The 21993-nt window shown below is 50.0% G+C and overlaps 1 protein-coding gene and 1 long non-coding RNA gene across 14 annotated transcripts in view; one reads left to right on the top strand and one right to left on the bottom strand.

Moving 5' to 3' along the window:
- lpp (LIM domain containing preferred translocation partner in lipoma) overlaps window positions 1–21993 on the bottom strand; it is a 507683-nt gene that overhangs the window by 471151 nt on the left and 14539 nt on the right. For 9 of the 13 annotated variants that reach the window (XR_010965395.1, XR_010965397.1, XR_010965396.1 and 6 more), the window contains exons 2-3: window positions 14792–14858; window positions 8482–8546 (exon numbers count right to left, since the gene is read on the bottom strand). The gene's annotated coding sequence lies outside the window, so the exon portion shown is untranslated. Of the gene's footprint in view, window positions 1–100; window positions 243–8481; window positions 8547–13835; window positions 13856–14791; window positions 14859–21993 lie in introns of those variants that run through there. The other 4 variants (XM_067994827.1, XM_067994833.1, XM_067994829.1 and 1 more) reach the window with 4 other exon arrangements.
- The window catches only part of LOC137331210 (uncharacterized), a 90087-nt gene continuing 82108 nt past the window's right edge, over window positions 14015–21993 (top strand). The window contains exon 1 of the long non-coding RNA XR_010965399.1: window positions 14015–14113. This is a non-coding gene — a long non-coding RNA (uncharacterized lncRNA). The remainder of the gene's footprint in view (window positions 14114–21993) is intronic.

Raw genomic sequence — 21993 nt, 5'->3', positions numbered from 1 at the left:
TCATGTACAAACTTGTCTCATTTGCTCCCTTTCAGGAATTTCTTTTCTTTTGGGTTCCTTTTTTCTCCGAAAGTCAATGTAAAAGAGTTGTTGCACTTACAGAGACTGGGCCGAGTCAGCGAGCAGCTTGTCTCCAATCCTCAGGCCCAGTGCACACACCACGGCTAAAGGCAGCAAACCTACTGGAAACACGACCAAAATCTCCCTCCTACATCCCTCCCCTTCCCTCCGATCCCAAACACAGCTCAACATTTCCAAATATGGAAAATTACAACAAACACTGCAGAAAAATTACTGCCACAATCTCTCTCTCCAAAAAGTGAAAGAAAGAAATTGTCCCACAAAGCAGCATCTCTCCCGCCCCCGAACTATTAAATCCAAACCCAGCTGCAACTTTATCAAGTGACACTCCTTACATCAAAAGGAGGGAGTTTGATGCCGTCCTTTCAATCGTGAGGCGATTTGCCCACAGCATCACGAACTTCACTCGAATACAATCAATGCGTCAGATGATAACACGGCCAAAGTTAACACTTTACACACAGTAACATATCGACCCCACCCTCACACACACTAACATATCGACCCCACCCTCACACACAGTAACATATCGACCCCGCCCTCACACACAGTAACATATCGACCCCACCCTCACATACAGTAACATATCGACCCCACCCTCACATACAGTAACATATCGACCCTACCCTCACACACACTAACATATCTTCCCCACCCTCACACACACTAACATATCGACCCCACCCTCACACACACTAACATATCTTCCCCACCCTCACACACACTAACATATCTTCCCCACCCTCACACACACTAACATATCTTCCCCACCCTCACACACAGTAACATATCGACCCCACCCTCACACACACTAACATATCGACCCCACCCTCACACACAGTAACATATCGACCCCACCCTCACACACAGTAACATATCGACCCCACCCTCACACACACTAACATATCTTCCCCACCCTCACACACAGTAACATATCTTCCCCACCCTCACACACACTAACATATCGACCCCACCCTCACACACACTAACATATCGACCCCACCCTCACACACAGTAACATATCGACCCCACCCTCACACACACTAACATATCTTCCCCACCCTCACACACAGTAACATATCGACCCCACCCTCACACACAGTAACATATCTACCCCACCCTCACACACAGTAACATATCGACCCCACCCTCACACACACTAACATATCTTCCCCACCCTCACACACAGTAACATATCGACCCCACCCTCACACACACTAACATATCGACCCCACCCTCACACACACTAACATATCTACCCCACCCTCACACACAGTAACATATCGACCCCACCCTCACACACACTAACATATCTTCCCCACCCTCACACACACTAACATATCTTCCCCACCCTCACACACAGTAACATATCTTCCCCACCCTCACACACAGTAACATATCGACCCCACCCTCACACACACTAACATATCTTCCCCACCCTCACACACAGTAACATATCTACCCCACCCTCACACACACAGTAACATATCGACCCCACCCTCACACACAGTAACATATCGACCCCACCCTCACACACAGTAACATATCGACCCCACCCTCACACACACAGTAACATATCGACCCCACCCTCACACACAGTAACATATCGACCCCACCCTCACACACAGTAACATATCGACCCCACCCTCACACACAGTAACATATCGACCCCACCCTCACACACACAGTAACATATCGACCCCACCCTCACACACAGTAACATATCGACCCCACCCTCACACACAGTAACATATCGACCCCACCCTCACACACAGTAACATATCGACCCCACCTTCACACACAGTAACATATCGACCCCACCCTCACACACAGTAACATATCGACCCCACCCTCACACACAGTAACATATCGACCCCACCCTCACATACAGTAACATATCGACCCCACCCTCACATACAGTAACATATCGACCCCACCCTCACATACAGTAACATATCGACCCCACCCTCACACACACTAACATATCTACCCCACCCTCACACACAGTAACATATCGACCCCACCCTCACACACACTAACATATCTTCCCCACCCTCACACACAGTAACATATCTTCCCCACCCTCACACACACTAACATATCTTCCCCACCCTCACACACAGTAACATATCGACCCCACCCTCACACACAGTAACATATCTACCCCACCCTCACACACACTAACATATCGACCCCACCCTCACACACAGTAACATATCGACCCCACCCTCACACACAGTAACATATCGACCCCACCCTCACACACAGTAACATATCTACCCCACCCTCACACACACTAACATATCGACCCCACCCTCACACACACTAACATATCGACCCCACCCTCACATACAGTAACATATCTACCCCACCCTCACACACACTAACATATCGACCCCACCCTCACACACACTAACATATCTTCCCCACCCTCACACACAGTAACATATCTTCCCCACCCTCACACACAGTAACATATCGACCCCACCCTCACACACACTAACATATCTTCCCCACCCTCACACACAGTAACATATCGACCCCACCCTCACACACACTAACATATCTTCCCCACCCTCACACACACTAACATATCTTCCCCACCCTCACACACACTAACATATCTTCCCCACCCTCACACACAGTAACATATCGACCCCACCCTCACACACACTAACATATCTTCCCCACCCTCACACACACTAACATATCTTCCCCACCCTCACACACAGTAACATATCTTCCCCACCCTCACACACAGTAACATATCGACCCCACCCTCACACACACAGTAACATATCGACCCCACCCTCACACACAGTAACATATCTTCCCCACCCTCACACACAGTAACATATCTACCCCACCCTCACACACACAGTAACATATCGACCCCACCCTCACACACAGTAACATATCGACCGCACCCTCACACACACAGTAACATATCGACCCCACCCTCACACACAGTAACATATCTACCCCACCCTCACACACAGTAACATATCGACCCCACCCTCACACACAGTAACATATCGACCCCACCCTCACACACAGTAACATATCGACCCCACCCTCACACACAGTAACATATCTACCCCACCCTCACACACAGTAACATATCGACCCCACCCTCACACACAGTAACATATCGACCCCACCCTCACACACAGTAACATATCGACCCCCACCCTCACACACAGTAACATATCGACCCCACCCTCACACACAGTAACATATCGACCCCACCCTCACACACAATAACATATCTACCCCACCCTCACACACAGTAACATATCGACCCCACCCTCACACACAGTAACATATCGACCCCACCCTCACACACAGTAACATATCGACCCCCACCCTCACACACAGTAACATATCGACCCCACCCTCACACACAGTAACATATCGACCCCACCCTCACACACACAGTAACATATCGACCCCACCCTCACACACAGTAACATATCGACCCCACCCTCACACACAGTAACATATCTACCCCACCCTCACACACAGTAACATATCGACCCCACCCTCACACACAGTAACATATCGACCCCACCCTCACACACAGTAACATATCGACCCCACCCTCACACACAGTAACATATCTTCCCCACCCTCACACACACTAACATATCGACCCCACCCTCACACACAGTAACATATCTACCCCACCCTCACATACAGTAACATATCGACCCCACCCTCACACACAGTAACATATCTTCCCCACCCTCACACACAGTAACATATCGACCCCACCCTCAAATACAGTAACATATCTTCCCCACCCTCACACACAGTAACATATCGACCCCACCCTCACACACAGTAACATATCGACCCCACCCTCACATACAGTAACATATCGACCCCACCCTCAAATACAGTAACATATCGACCCCACCCTCACATACAGTAACATATCGACCCCACCCTCAAATACAGTAACATATCGACCCCACCCTCACACACAGTAACATATCGACCCCACCCTCACATACAGTAACATATCGACCCCACCCTCAAATACAGTAACATATCGACCCCACCCTCACACACAGTAACATATCGACCCCACCCTCACACACAGTAACATATCGACCCCACCCTCACACACAGTAACATATCGACCCCACCCTCAAATACAGTAACATATCGACCCCACCCTCACATACAGTAACATATCGACCCCACCCTCACACACAGTAACATATCTACCCCACCCTCACATACAGTAACATATCTTCCCCACCCTCACATACAGTAACATATCGACCCCACCCTCACACACAGTAACATATCGACCCCACCCTCACACACAGTAACATATCTACCCCACCCTCACATACAGTAACATATCTTCCCCACCCTCACATACAGTAACATATCGACCCCACCCTCAAATACAGTAACATATCGACCCCACCCTCAAATACAGTAACATATCGACCCCACCCTCAAATACAGTAACATATCGACCCCACCCTCAAATACAGTAACATATCGACCCCACCCTCACATACAGTAACATATCGACCCCACCCTCACATACAGTAACATATCGACCCCACCCTCAAATACAGTAACATATCGACCCCACCCTCACACACAGTAACATATCGACCCCACCCTCACACACAGTAACATATCGACCCCACCCTCACACACAGTAACATATCTACCCCACCCTCACATACAGTAACATATCTTCCCCACCCTCAAATACAGTAACATATCGACCCCACCCTCACATACAGTAACATATCGACCCCACCCTCACACACAGTAACATATCTTCCCCACCCTCAAATACAGTAACATATCTACCCCACCCTCACACACAGTAACATATCGACCCCACCCTCACACACAGTAACATATCGACCCCACCCTCACACACAGTAACATATCTTCCCCACCCTCAAATACAGTAACATATCTACCCCACCCTCACACACAGTAACATATCGACCCCACCCTCACACACAGTAACATATCGACCCCACCCTCACACACAGTAACATATCGACCCCACCCTCACACACAGTAACATATCGACCCCACCCTCACACACAGTAACATATCTTCCCCACCCTCACACACAGTAACATATCGACCCCACCCTCACACACAGTAACATATCGACCCCACCCTCACACACAGTAACATATCGACCCCACCCTCACACACAGTAACATATCGACCCCACCCTCACACACAGTAACATATCGACCCCACCCTCACACAGTAACATATCTTCCCCACCCTCACACACAGTAACATATCGACCCCACCCTCACACACAGTAACATATCGACCCCACCCTCACACACAGTAACATATCGACCCCACCCTCACACACACAGTAACATATCGACCCCACCCTCACACACAGTAACATATCGACCCCACCCTCACACACACAGTAACATATCGACCCCACCCTCACACACAGTAACATATCGACCCCACCCTCACACACAGTAACATATCGACCCCACCCTCACACACACAGTAACATATCGACCCCACCCTCACACACAGTAACATATCGACCCCACCCTCACACAGTAACATATCTTCCCCACCCTCACACACAGTAACATATCGACCCCACCCTCACACACAGTAACATATCGACCCCACCCTCACACACAGTAACATATCGACCCCACCCTCACACACAGTAACATATCGACCCCACCCTCACACAGTAACATATCTTCCCCACCCTCACACACAGTAACATATCTACCCCACCCTCACACACAGTAACATATCGACCCCACCCTCACATACAGTAACATATCGACCCCACCCTCACATACAGTAACATATCGACCCCACCCTCACACACAGTAACATATCGACCCCACCCTCACACACACAGTAACATATCTACCCCACCCTCACACACAGTAACATATCGACCCCACCCTCACATACAGTAACATATCGACCCCACCCTCACATACAGTAACATATCGACCCCGCCCTCACACACAGTAACATATCGACCCCACCCTCACACAGTAACATATCTTCCCCACCCTCACACACAGTAACATATCGACCCCACCCTCACACACAGTAACATATCGACCCCACCCTCACACACAGTAACATATCGACCCCACCCTCACACAGTAACATATCGACCCCACCCTCACACACAGTAACATATCGACCCCACCCTCACACACAGTAACATATCGACCCCACCCTCACACACACAGTAACATATCTACCCCACCCTCACACACAGTAACATATTGACCCCACCCTCACACACAGTAACATATCGACCCCACCCTCACATACAGTAACATATCGACCCCACCCTCACACACACAGTAACATATCTACCCCACCCTCACACACAGTAACATATCGACCCCACCCTCACACACAGTAACATATCGACCCCACCCTCACACACAGTAACATATCGACCCCACCCTCACATACAGTAACATATCGACCCCACCCTCACACACAGTAACATATCTACCCCACCCTCACATACAGTAACATATCGACCCCACCCTCACACACAGTAACATATCGACCCCACCCTCACACACAGTAACATATCGACCCCACCCTCACACACAGTAACATATCTTCCCCACCCTCACACACAGTAACATATCGACCCCACCCTCACACACAGTAACATATCGACCCCACCCTCACATACAGTAACATATCTTCCCCACCCTCACACACAGTAACATATCTACCCCACCCTCACATACAGTAACATATCGACCCCACCCTCACACACAGTAACATATCGACCCCACCCTCACACACAGTAACATATCGACCCCACCCTCACACACAGTAACATATCTTCCCCACCCTCACACACAGTAACATATCGACCCCACCCTCACACACAGTAACATATCGACCCCACCCTCACATACAGTAACATATCTTCCCCACCCTCACACACAGTAACATATCGACCCCACCCTCACACACAGTAACATATCGACCCCACCCTCACACACAGTAACATATCGACCCCCACCCTCACATACAGTAACATATCTACCCCACCCTCACACACAGTAACATATCGACCCCACCCTCACACACACAGTAACATATCGACCCCACCCTCACACACAGTAACATATCTACCCCACCCTCACACACAGTAACATATCTTCCCCACCCTCACACACAGTAACATATCGACCCCACCCTCACACACAGTAACATATCGACCCCACCCTCACACACACAGTAACATATCGACCCCACCCTCACACACAGTAACATATCTTCCCCACCCTCACACACAGTAACATATCGACCCCACCCTCACACACAGTAACATATCTTCCCCACCCTCACACACAGTAACATATCGACCCCACCCTCACACACAGTAACATATCTACCCCACCCTCACACACAGTAACATATCGACCCCACCCTCACACACAGTAACATATCTTCCCCACCCTCACACACAGTAACATATCTACCCCACCCTCACACACAGTAACATATCGACCCCACCCTCACACACAGTAACATATCTTCCCCACCCTCACATACAGTAACATATCGACCCCACCCTCACATACAGTAACATATCGACCCCACCCTCACACACAGTAACATATCGACCCCACCCTCACATACAGTAACATATCGACCCCACCCTCACATACAGTAACATATCGACCCCACCCTCACATACAGTAACATATCGACCCCACCCTCACACACACAGTAACATATCGACCCCACCCTCACACACAGTAACATATCGACCCCACCCTCACACACAGTAACATATCTTCCCCACCCTCACACACAGTAACATATCTACCCCACCCTCACACACACAGTAACATATCGACCCCACCCTCACACACAGTAACATATCGACCCCACCCTCACATACAGTAACATATCTTCCCCACCCTCACACACAGTAACATATCTACCCCACCCTCACACACACAGTAACATATCGACCCCACCCTCACATACAGTAACATATCTTCCCCACCCTCACACACAGTAACATATCTACCCCACCCTCACACACAGTAACATATCGACCCCACCCTCACACACACAGTAACATATCGACCCCACCCTCACACACAGTAACATATCGACCCCACCCTCACACACAGTAACATATCGACCCCACCCTCACACACAGTAACATATCTTCCCCACCCTCACACACACTAACATATCGACCCCACCCTCACACACACTAACATATCGACCCCACCCTCACACACAGTAACATATCTTCCCCACCCTCACACACACTAACATATCGACCCCACCCTCACACACACTAACATATCGACCCCACCCTCACACACAGTAATGTATTTCCTATACCTTCACTCCCTGGTCGGCTGAATTCCTTTTCCTCGCTTCAGTTCGGTGATCAGACGGTCACTTTTCTAAAACAAAAAAAATTGATTTGTTGCCGGACTGGGTGTAGTTGCTGGAGCGAGGTTAGTACAGGTCAGAGGCCATTCTCTTTTCATTACCGTCAGGCTGCATTGGGTGCAACAACGTTGAAAAGAGACCATTGGCAACCCCTCCCCCACTCCCTCTCCCTCTCCACCCGCACCCCATTCCCCACTCCGCTCTTCCCCAACCTCCCGACACTCCCCCCTTCGCACTCCCCCCACCTCCCCATTCTCCCCACCGCAGTCCCCCCCATCCGGTCCCCCTCCCTCCACACTCCTCCCACCCCTCCCCCTCCCTGCACTGCACTACCCTACCCCTCTCCCCACTCCACTCCCACCTCCCACTCCAAACCCCTCCCCCCACATCCCATCCCTCCACCCCTACCCCACTATGTGTCGTTAGGGTACAGCAACAGAAACAATACACCAGTGTGTCCAAAAATTGGGCCCCACACTATAGGGTGGACACTGAGGCTTTCGCGAGGGTCGAGGGCGGATTCACGAGGTGCTGCTGCCTGAGATGAGGAAATATAAATATGGAGAAAGGCTGGGTCTTTTCTCATTAGAACAACTCAGATTCCAGGGCGATACGATCGAAGTGTTGAAAATGATGGAAGGACGGGATGGGATGGGATGGGATGGGATGGGATGGGATGGGATGGGTCCAAGCAGACTGTCTCCAGTGATTGAGGGGCTAGAACGAGGGGCCAGAGAGACCAGATTGAATGCGAGAGATTTAGACCCGAGAAACTTCTTCACACAGAGAGTTGTGAGGCCGTGGAGTCACTCCCAGGGTTAGTGGCTGAGACAGAAACTGTCAACATTCGAGGTTAGACTGGAGAGGTGGATGAAGAAAAGGGTTTGAAGGGAGATGGGAACAGGGTGGGGGGGGATGGGTAATGTGTTAGGACTATTTGTTCGTGTGGAGGGTAAACACGCACTGGTTGGGCCGAATGGCCTATTTCCACGTTGTAATTTTCACGAATTTCTGTGTAAATGCAGAAAAAAAAACAGAATTCGAGATACTGCTGATGGTGTGAGGCAATCTATACAGATGTGTACGGGCACACAGATTTCCCAGGTACAGGTCTCATTTGTACAAGTGAGAACAAATCTCGGGTTAATATCTCACACGAGCCTGTATACTCCACCACTCGGTCGACTTTGCTGCCTCAACCAGCTACAAACTGCTCCCTGAATAGGTTAGAGTCCGTAACCAACATGTCCATTACATTTTAACAGACACAGTTGCGCTGATAGGATAGGACAGGGCACTGCAAACACTAAACAACTCCAAAACAAAGCTTCGAAAGCTCCCAGGCATCCAATAGTCTGCTTGACTACTTACTAAAACTTCAAATCACACAGGTTGCAATAACACTGCAGTTGGAACATAACATAACCGCTTCAGAGTGCCCACAGACACAGGACACTGTCCCTTCATAGAATCATAAAAAGGTTACAGCACGGAAGGAGGCCATTCGGCCCATCGAGCCCGCGCCAGCTCTATGCAAGAGCAATCCAGCTAGTCCCACTCTCCCGCCCTAAGCCCGAAGCCCTGCAAATTTTTTCTTTCAAGTACTTATCCAGTTCCCTTTTGAAGGCCATGATTGAATCTGCCTCCACCACCCCCTCGGGCAGTGCATTCCAGGTCATAACCACTCGCTGTGTAAAAAAGTTTTCCCTCATGTCACCTTTGGTTCTTTTGCCAATCACCTTAAATTTATGTCCTCTGGTTCTTGAGCTTTCTGTCAATGGGAACAGTTTCTCTCTATCTACTCTGTCTAGACCCTTCATGATTTTGAATACCTCGATCAAATCTCCTCACGACCTTCTCTGTTCCAAGAACAACCCCAGCTTCTCCAGTCTATCCATGCAACTAAAGTCCCTCCTCCCTGGAATCATTCTAGTCAATCTCTTCTGCACCCTCTCTAAGGCCTTCACATCTTTCCCAAAGTGCGGTGCCCAGAACTGGACACAATACTCCAGTTGTGGTCGAACCAGTGTTTTATAAAGGGTCATCATGACTTCCATACTTTTGTACTCGATGCCTCTATTTATAAACCCCAGGATCCCGTATGCTTTTTTAACCACTTTCTCAACCTGCCCTGCCACCTTCAATCATTTGTGCACATATACCCCCAGATCTCTCTGTTCCTGTACCCCTTTTAGAATTGTGCCCTCTAGTTAATATTGCCTCTCCTCTTTCTTCCTGACGAAATGTATCACTACACATTTTTCTGCGTTAAATTTCATCTGCCACGTGTCCGCCCATGCCCCCAGCCTGTCTATATCCTCTTGAAGTCTATCACTATCCTCCTCACTGTTTACTACACTTCCAAGTTTTGTGTCATCTGCAATTTTGAAATTGTGCCCTGTACACCCAAGTCCAAGTCATTAATATATATCAAGAGAAGCAGTGGTCCCAGCACCGACCCCTGGGGAACACCACTGTACACCTCCCTCCAGTCCGAAAAACAACCGTTCACCACTACTCTCTGTTTCCTGTCCCTGAGCCAATTCTGTATCCATGTTGCTACTGCCCCCTTTATTCCATGGGCCGCAATCTTGATGATAAGCCTACCGTGCGGCACTTTATCAAACACCTTTTGAAAGTCATTTTACACCACGTCAACCGTATTGCCCTCATCGACCCTCTCTGTTACCTTATCAAAAAACTCTATCAGGTTAGTTAAACACGATTTGCCTTCAATAAATCCATGCTGGCTTTCCCTAATCAATCCACACCTGTCCAAGTGATTGTTAATTCTGTCCCAGATTATCATTTCTAAAAGTTTCCCCACCACCGAGGTTAAACTGACTGGCCTGTAGTTGCTGGGTTTATCCTTACACCTTTTTTTGAACCAGGGTGTAACATTTGCAATTCTCCAGTCCTTTGGCACCACCCCTGTATCTAAGGATGTTTGGAAGATTATGGCCAGTACCTCCGCAATTTCCACCCTTACTTCCCTCAGCAACCTACGATGCATCCCATCCGGACCGAGTGACTTATCTACTTTAAGTACAGCCAGCCTTTCAAATACCTCCTCTTGAAAGTGGTGCCCACACAGGACATTGTCCCTTCAGGAGCTCTCAGAACTGGTAGGCTGATCACTTTACATTGTTAAGAGCACAAACCCACTTTCCATCGTGTCTGGTTTGAATCTGAGCTGAGTCCCCCCAGTCTCCCTCCACCCGTCCTGTCTTCCATCACCTGTTCCCCTCTACCCACCTCCCACCTCCCTCTACCCATCTCCCACCTCCCTCCACCCGTCTTCCCATTGGTTCCAGTGCCACTGCCGCAAACAGTTAAACTTGTTATCGAGTTTGTTGAGTGAATGCGGAACAGAATACTAAAACGGGTTACAGGAAACTTGGTCAGAATCTTATCTTGAACACTCTAACCCTGCCAGCTCTCAGTCATTCAGCTTTGGCTCAGCCCCTCCTAATCTCTCCTTCTCTGGCTCCGTGATCATTTTGTGAAGCACTTGGGACCTTTCTCTGCTTGAAAGTTGCTCCAGAAACACAAATTGTTGTTCTTATTGTTGTATTAATTCAAACAATTCTCAGCAACTCATCAATGCTGAACCATTATTCTTCCTCAAAATGGAAGTGAACACAATTGAAACAACAAGAAACACGGCAGCCAATTTGCACACAGCAAGATCCCACAAACAGCAATGTGAATAAGAACAGATAGTCTGTTTTAGTGACGTTGGTTGAGGGATAAATATTGACCAGGACACCGGGGAGAACTTCCCTGCTCTTCTTCCAATAGTGGCCTTGGGATCTTTTACATCAACCGAGGTACAGCCTGCTCTCTCAGGTGGAACGTCTCATCCGAAAGACAACACCTCCAACAGTGCAGCACTCCCTCGGTACCGACCCTCCGACACTCCCTCAGTACTGACCCTCCAACAGTGCAGCACTCCCTCAGTACTGACCCTTCGAGAGCGCAGCACTCCCTCAGTACTGACCCTCCAACAGTGCAGCACTCCCTCAGTACTGACCCTCCAACAGTGCAGCACTCCCTCAGTACTTACCCTTCGAGAGCGCAGCACTCCCTCAGTACTGACCCACCAACAGCGCAGTACTCCCTCAGTACTGACCCTCCGACAGTGCAGCACTCCCTCAGTACTGACCCTCTGACAGTGTCGGCAATGACCATCTCCAACAAGAGAGAGTCTAACCATTGCTGAATCCCCCACCATCAACATCCTGGGGGTCACCATTGACCAGAAACCTAACTGGACCAGCCATATAAATACTGTGGCTACAAGAGCAGGTCAGAGGCTGGGTATTCTGCGGCAAGTGCCTCACCTCCTGACTCCCCAAAGCCTTTCCACCATCTACAAGGCACAAGTCAGGAGTGTGATGGAATATTCTCCACTTGCCTGGATGAGTACAGCTCCAACAACATTCAAGAAGCTCGACACCATCCAGGACAAAGCAGCCCACTTGATTGGCACCCCATCCACCACCCGAAACATTCACTCCCTTCACCACCGGCGCACAGTGGATGCAGTGTGTACCATCCACAGGATGCACTGCAGCAACTCGCCAAGGCTTCTTCAACAGCACCTCCCAAACCCGCGACCTCTACCACCTATGACAAGGGCAGCAGGCACATGGGAACAACACCACCTGCACGTTCCCCTCCAAGTCAAGGGATGGGCCATAAATGATGGCCTCGCCAGCGACGCCCACATCCCATGAACGAATATAAAACTCCCTCAGTACTGCCCCTCCGACAGTGCAGCGCTCCCTCAGTACTGACCCTCCGACAGTGCAGCGCTCCCTCAGTACTGACCCTCCGACAGTGCAGCGCTCCCTCAGTACTGACCCTCCGACAGTGCAGCGCTCCCTCAGTACTGACCCTCTGACAGTGCAGCGCTCCCTCAGTACTGACCCTCTGACAGTGCAGCACTCCCTCAGTACTGACCCTCTGACAGTGCAGCGCTCCCTCAGTACTGACCCTCTGACAGTGCAGCACTCCCTCAGTACTGCTCTGGGAGTGTCAGCCTGGTTGATGGGCTTAAGTCTCTGGAGTGGGACTTGAACCCACAACCTTCTGACTCAGAGGGAGAGTGTTACCCACTGAGCCCCAGCTGTCACCTGAGGAAAGAGTGTCGGAGATATTTCCAACTTGTGAGACCGAATATAAACATTTTACAGATACATTAGCTGATGAACCAATCCAAACATCCCAAAAAAATCTCAAAAATAATTAAACAAAATTTTAAAAATTACATATTTGACAATAAAATTTTAATTTACCAAATGAATTGTCTTGTGTATTTTAATGCCTTCATTGATGATTTTCCTTGAAGGATTTCACCAGTATCAAAAGCTTTGGCTTCAAATGGATATTTTCACCTTTGAACAGTTGGCCAGAGCTTTCTGAGCATGTGCAGATTGCAGAATTTCCTAGCAAGCAATTTATGCAAATTGTAAGTTGTGCCCCTCATTCCTGTGAGACTCTGAGTTGCTTTGTTCTTTTTTCAAAAGACTTCAAAACAGAATCGAGATTGAACTCTCAAGGCTCTCATTTACAGGTATCTAAATTTATTTTAACAATTGCTTTTTTTCCCACCACCTGTGATTGTGGTTTATTTGCTGACAGGTAGAAGAGATTGTTCATTTCAAATGGATTTCTTTGCCTCGATTTCTATCAAAAAATTCAGATTCCAAAATCACTCTCCTGAAACATTTTGAGGATTAAAGTTTTTTATATATTTAAAAGCTACGAACTGTGTAAATGATAAACTTTTGAGCTTTTCATGAGCTAATTTTTAATGTGTTTCTAGATGTTTATTTTAATGATAGACTCTCTAAGTCAGCAAACTCACTAATAATGCACTAACGGGCAGTTTTTCCACTCCTATGCTCCTGGTACATGTATGGAGTGCACAATTAGGGAACTGCACCCCTGCACTCCGACATTTCCCCCCATTTACGGAGCTGTGAATTTCCCCTGTGCTCCATCAATGTGCACCAAGAGTGCAGAAGCACTCCTGTTCCTAAATTCCTAAGAAAGCTGTGGGATGAGGAGGGCAACTGGCCTTAATGATGCTGGAGGCAAGGAGAGAATAAACCACGGTTTCTACCAGTGATTGCTCTCCAGAAACCTGAGCTGAGAATTCCACATTTGGGGTCATCAGATGGACACGAGTCTGGTCTTGGCTCCAATACCTCCACAGTCCAACAACCTCAAGGTCCAGACTCACACTTACATGAAGGGTTGACGGCCTTGCTCAGATACGAGGCAGCTCTTGCTGATACCCCAGGATGAATCAACACCTGCCACAAAAAAAGGGGGAGATGAAAGTTAGGAGGCATTCTATTTGTCAACAGCTTGTGTGATTAAAATCCATTTTGCATTCTTAATAAATAATTTCTCTTTTGGTTGTCTGCTGCAGCCCTCAGTCAATAAGAGAATCACTGTTCACAACACCAATGTGCGAAGATAGGTGGCAGACAGACAAGACACTCAGACCACTGCCCGAAATATTCTGCTCCTCTACTATCGTAAACTAACACACACCTGGGCTTTAAAAAAATCATTAATAAACACACAGGCCCGTGAACTCTCCACTTAATGATTGAGAAATCGGTTTGTTAAAATCGTCACAAGTACAGGAATATTATACAGGGTTATGATGAGAAGTGTATCAGTGAGTGTGTGAAATTTATAGAATCATAGAATGATACAGCACAGGAGGAGGCCATGCTTCCTAAAGTGTGTGGCCCAGAATTGGCCACAATACTCCAGCTAGGGCCTAACCAGTGTTTTATAAAGGTTTAGCATAACTTCCTTGCTTCTGTACTCTATGCCTCTATTTATAAAGCCCAGGATCCCAAATGCCTTTTTAACAGCCTTCTCAAGTTGTTTTGTCACCTTCAAGGATTTGTATATGTACACCAGGTCTCGCTGTTTAGTTTATTTTGATGTGGAGATGCCGGTGATGGACTGGGGTTGACAATTGTAAACAATTTTACAACACCAAGTTATAGTCCAGCAATTTTATTTTAACTTCACAAGCTTTCGGAGGCTTCCTCCTTCCTCAGGTAAATGTTCAGGAGCTCCTCGAAGCCTACGCATTTATACATATAGAACAATACATGGTGTTTACAGAATGCCCCTGCAACTGCCCGTTGCCAAGTTTATTTTGCTTCTCCTCATTCTTCCACCAAAATGAATCACTTCACACTTCTCTCTGCCATGTGTCTGCCCATTTCACCAGTCTGCCCTCCTGAAGTCTGTTACTATCCTCCACATTGTTTACTACATTTCCGAGCTTCGTGTCATTTGCAAACTTTGAAATTATGCCCTGTATACCTAAGTCCAGGTCATTAATATATATCAAAAGAGCAGTGATCCTAATACTGACCCCTGGGGAACACCACTGTAAACTTCCCTCCAGTCTGAAAAACAACTGTTCATCACTACTCTCTGCTTTCTGTCACTTGGCCAATTTTGTATCCATGCTGTCACTGTCCCTTTAATCCCATGGGCTTTAATTTTGGTAATAATAGGTTTATTATGTGGTACTTTATCACACGCCTTTTGGAAGTCCATATACACAACATCAACCGCACTCCCCTCATCAACCCTCTCCATTACTTCATTAAAGAGCTCAATCAAGTTTGTCAGACACGATTTGCCTTTAACAAATCCGTGCTGACTTTCTTCCCCATCCTCAATGATGGTGGAGTCCAGCACGTGAGTGCAAAGGACAAGGCTGAAGCGTTTGCAACCATCTTCAGCCAGAAGTGCCGAGTGGATGATCCATCTCGGCCTCCTCCCGATATCCCCACCATCACAGAAGCCAGTCTTCAGCCAATTCGATTCACTCCACGTGATATCAAGAAATGGCTGAGTGCACTGGATACAGCAAAGGCTATGGGCCCCGACAACATCCCAGCTGTAGTGCTGAAGACTTGTGCTCCAGAACTAGCTGCGCCTCTAGCCAAGCTGTTCCAGTACAGCTACAACACTGGCATCTACCCGACAATGTGGAAAATTGCCCAGGTATGTCCTGTCCACAAAAAGCAGGACAAATCCAATCCGGCCAATTACCGCCCCATCAGTCTACTCTCAATCATCAGAAAAGTGATGGAAGGTGTCGTCGACAGTGCTATCAAGCGGCACTTACTCACCAATAACCTGCTCACCGATGCTCAGTTTGGGTTCCGCCAGGACCACTCGGCTCCAGACCTCATTACAACCTTGGTCCAAACATGGACAAAAGAGCTGAATTCCAGAGGTGAAGTGAGAGTGACTGCCCTTGACATCAAGGCAGCATTTGACCGAGTGTGGCACCAAGGAGCCCTAGTAAAATTGAAGTCAATGGGAATCAGGGGGAAAACTCCCAGTGGCTGGAGTCATACCTAGCACAAAGGAAGATGGTAGTGGTTGTTGGAGGCCAATCATCTCAGCCCCAGGGCATTGCTGCAGGAGTTCCTCAGGGCAGTGTCCGAGGCCCAACCATCTTCAGCTGCTTCATCAATGACCTTCCCTCTATCATAAGGTCAGAAATGGGAATGTTCGCTGATGACTGCACAGTGTTCAGTTCCATTCGCAACCCCTCAGATAATGAAGCAGTCCGAGCCCGCATGCAGCAGGACCTGGACAACATCCAGGCTTGGGCTCATAAGTGGCAAGTAACATTCGCACCAGATAAGTGCCAGGCAATGACCATCTCCAACAAGAGAGAGTCTAACCACCTCCACTTGACATTCAACGGCATTACCATCGCCGAGTCCCCCACCATCAACATCCTGGGGGTCACCATTGACCAGAAACTTAACTGGACCAGCCATATAAATACTGTGGCTACGAGAGCAGGTCAGAGGCTGGGTATTCTGTGGCGAGTGACTCACCTCCTGACTCCCCAAAGCCTTTCCAACATCTACAAGGCACAAGTCAGGAGTGTGATGGAATACTCTCCACTTGCCTGGATGAGTGCAGCTCCAACACTCAAGAAGCTCGACACGATCCAAGATAAAGCAGCCCGCTTGATTGGCACCCCATCCACCACCCTAAACATTCACTACCTTCACCACCGGCGCACTGTGGCTGCAGTGTGTACCATCCACAGGATGCACTGCAGCAACTCGCCAAGGCTTCTTCGACAGCACCTCCCAAACCCGCGACCTCTACCACCTAGAAGGACAAGAGCAGCAGGCGCATGGGAACAACACCACCTGCACGTTCCCCTCCAAGTCACAAACCATCCTGACTTGGAAATATATCGGCCGTTCCTTCATCGTCGCTGGGTCAAAATCCTGGAACTCCCTTCCTAACAGCACTGTGGGAGAACCGTCACCACACGGACTGCAGCGGTTCAAGAAGGCGGCTCACCACCACCTTCTCGAGGGCAATTAGGGATGGGCAATAAATGCCGGCCTCGCCAGCGACGCCCACATCCCGTGAACGAATAAAAAAAAATTAACAGAAATATATCGACATTATAACACGGGAACAGGTCATTCGGCCCAACCAGTCCGTGTCTCTGTTTACTCTCCACACGAGCCAATAATCCAGATCACATTCCCCCGCCCTGTTCCCACATCCCTTCACCCACCAATCCAATACAATCTCAAATGTTGACATAGTTTTTGCCTCAACCACGAACCCTGGAAGTGAATTCCGCGGCCTCACAACTCTCAGATTAAAGTATTAAAAATACACATTTGCAAGTGACAAGTCGAAGGGTTTGCAAACTTTGCTGCCAAATTTATAGTTTGAAAAAAAACACAAACAACTTTGCTGAATATATGAAAGAGTGAAAATTACAACCAAATACAGAGCAATCTCGATAGATTGGGCCGACTAATGGCTGAGATTTGTTTTATTCATTCTCGAGATGTGGGCATCACTGGCAAGGCTGGCATTTATTGCCCATCCCTAGTTGCCCTGAGAATGGTGGTGGTGAGCTGCCTTCCTCAACCACTAGTTACCCTTTTGATGCAACTGAGTGGCTTGTTGGGCCACTTCAGAGGGCAGTTAAGAGTCAACCATGTTGGAGTCACATATAGGCCAGACCAGGAAAGGACGGCAGGTTTCTGTCCCTTAGGGACATCAGCGAACCAGTTGTGTTTTTACAACAATCCGACAGTTTCATGGCCACTTTCACTGATACTGGCTTTTTATTAACAGATTTTCATTAAACTGAATTCAAATTCTCAAACTGCCACAGTGAACTCACATTCTCTGGATTACTAGTTCAGTAACATAGTGCACCAATGTGGATAAATGGGAAGGTAAAAAGAGTGGGGAAAGGGAGTAAGATTAACAGTTGTAGTTGATCACAGGAGACTGTAGGATAAAGGTCGGGGATGTTGGGGAAAAGTGCAGTATGGGATCCTACAGAAGGCAAACAAGATCATATCGTGGGTAGCCAGAGGTAGCAATAGTCCAGGGCACTGGGACATAAGAACATAAGAAATAGGAGCAGGAATAGGCCATCCAGCCCCTCGAGCCTGCTCCGCCATTCAATCAGATCATGGCTGATCTTCAACCTCAACTCCACTTTCCCGCCCGATCCTCATTTCCTTTGATTCCCCGAGAGTCCAAAAATCTATCGATCTCAGCCTTGAATATACTCAATGACTGATCATCCACCGACTTCCCAGCACTGACCCCTGGGGTACCCCACTCCCAGTACTGACCCCTGGGGTACCCCACTCCCTGTACTGACCCCTGGGGTACCCCACTCCCAGTACTGACCCCTGGGGTACCCCACTCCCTGTACTGACCCCTGGGGTACCCCACTCCCAGTACTGACCCCTGGGGTACCCCACTCCCAGTACTGACCCCTGGGGTACCCCACTCCCAGTACTGACCCCTGGGGTACCCCACTCCCGACACTGACCCCCGGGATACCCCACTCCCAGTACTGACCCCTGGGGTACCCCACTCCCGACACTGACCCCCGGGATACCCCACTCCCAGTACTGACCCCTGGAGTACCCCACTCCCGACACTGACCCCCGGGGTACCCCACTCCCAGTACTGACCCCTGGGGTACCCCACTCCCAACACTGACCCCTGGGGTACCCCACTCCCAGTACTGACCCCCGGGGTACCCCACTCCCGACACTGACCCCGGGGTACCCCACTCCTGACACTGACCCCTGGGGTACCCCACTCCCAGTAATGACCCCCGGGGTACCCCACTCCCAGTAATGACCCCCGGGGTACCCCACTCCCAGTAATGACCCCCGGGGTACCCCACTCCCAGTAATGACCCCCGGGGTACCCCACTCCCAGTAATGACCCCCGGGGTACCCCACTCCCAGTAATGACCCCCGGGGTACCCCACCCCCAGTAATGACCCCCGGGGTACCCCACTCCCAGTACTGACCCCCGGGGTACCCCACTCCCAGTAATGACCCCTGGGGTACCCCACTCCCAGTAATGACCCCTGGGGTACCCCACTCCCAGTAATGACCCCTGGGGTACCCCACTCCCAGTAATGACCCCTGGGGTACCCCACTCCCAGTAATGACCCCTGGGGTTCCCCACGCCCAGTACTGACCCCTGGGGTACCCCACTCCCAGTACTGACCCCTGGGGTACCCCACTCCCAGTACTGACCCCTGGGGTACCCCACTCCCAGTACTGACCCCTGGGGTACCCCACTCCCAGTAATGACCCCTGGGGTACCCCACTCCCAGTACTGACCCCTGGGGTACCCCACTCCCAGTACTGACCCCTGGGGTACCCCACTCCCAGTAATGACCCCTGGGGTACCCCACTCCCAGTACTGACCCCTGGGGTACCCCACTCCCAGTAATGACCCCTGGGGTACCCCACTCCCAGTAATAACCCCTGGGGTACCCCACTCCCAGTAATGACCCCTGGGGTACCCCACTCCCAGTAATGACCCCTGGGGTACCCCACTCCCAGTAATGACCCCTGGGGTACCCCACTCCCAGTAATGACCCCTGGGGTACCCCACTCCCAGTAATGACCCCTGGGGTACCCCACTCCCAGTAATGACCCCTGGGGTACCCCACTCCCTGTACTGACCCCTGGGGTACCCCACTCCTAGTCCTTCTCCAATTCGAGCAACAACCATTGACCCCAAACCTTCGCTTCCTGTCCATCAACCAACTTCCTTTCCAAGCTGCTACATTTCCTCTTATACCAAATGCCAGAGCAAAGACGGGCAGCAAAAGGCCCGAAACGCAGAAGGCATCAACTGCCCGGTTAATCGCTGCTGTTACAGAGTGAAAAGGTTATGTCTGACACCCTTCCCCTAACATTCTCGTTTATAACTTGTATTGCCCAATATTGGCCAATTTGGCTCAGTTCATCTCACTCTGGCCTATGAGTTAGAGGTCATGGGTTGAAGTTGCACTCCAGCATCGAGACTGCGATCCAGTGCCAGTACCGAGGGAGCGCCGCACTGTCGGAGGGCCAGTGCCGAGGGAGCGCCGCACTGTCGGAGGGCCAGTGCCGAGGGAGCGCCGCACTGTCGGAGGGCCAGTGCCGAGGGAGCGCCGCACTGTCGGAGGGCCAGTGCCGAGGGAGCGCCGCACTGTCGGAGGGCCAGTGCCGAGGGAGCGCCGCACTGTCGGAGGGCCAGTGCCGAGGGAGCGCCGCACTGTCGGAGGGCCAGTGCCGAGGGAGCGCCGCACTGTCGGAGGGCCAGTGCCGAGGGAGCGCCGCACTGTCGGAGGGCCAGTGCCGAGGGAGCGCCGCACTGTCGGAGGGCCAGTGCCGAGGGAGCGCCGCACTGTCGGAGGGCCAGTACCGAGGGAGCGCCGCACTGTCGGAGGGCCAGTACCGAGGGAGCGCCGCACTGTCGGAGGGCCAGTGCCGAGGGAGCGCCGCACTGTCGGAGGGCCAGTGCTCATTTATATAAACAATAGCCAATTTGAGCAGTAATTGCCTTTCTGGAAAGCACGAGCCCAGGCCCCATAGCCTGTCAGTGACAGCTCCAATAAACAGCTTCCCTTCTTATAAAAAACACTTTTACTAATATAATTGTTTGAAAGAAAACTTCACACACACCACATCAGTCAGCTCTGGGAGCTGCACACAACAGCTCTTCGCAAGCACTGTGGTCACAGCGCCCGAGAGAGGAAAAGCACAGCGCCCGAGAGAGGAAAGTCACAGCGCCCGAGAGAGGAAAATCACAGCCACCGGCTCCATTTGCACCTCACACCGGTCCGGCAAAGCTTGACTAAAATCGGGCAAACTCCGGATAAAATTGGGCAGGGTCACACTGCTCTTGAACATTGGCAGAGACAATCATATACGCACCCTAATCCAAGCTCTACCTTCAGACATTGGCTCTGCTGATTATACGTCCATGGCCAGGGGCCAGACCGTCCCTCTCCAGTCCTGAACCTTTACTTATCACTGAGCTTCTGTTCACAGTGGTTGGGGGCCAGTCACTGAGCTTCTGTTCACAGTGGTTGGG

Source organism: Heptranchias perlo, chromosome 13 (assembly GCF_035084215.1).
Source record: "Heptranchias perlo isolate sHepPer1 chromosome 13, sHepPer1.hap1, whole genome shotgun sequence".
Classification (NCBI taxonomy): domain Eukaryota; kingdom Metazoa; phylum Chordata; class Chondrichthyes; order Hexanchiformes; family Hexanchidae; genus Heptranchias; species Heptranchias perlo.
The sequence above is the reverse complement of the archived record's forward strand: the minus strand, read 5'-3'. Positions and strand labels throughout refer to the sequence as shown.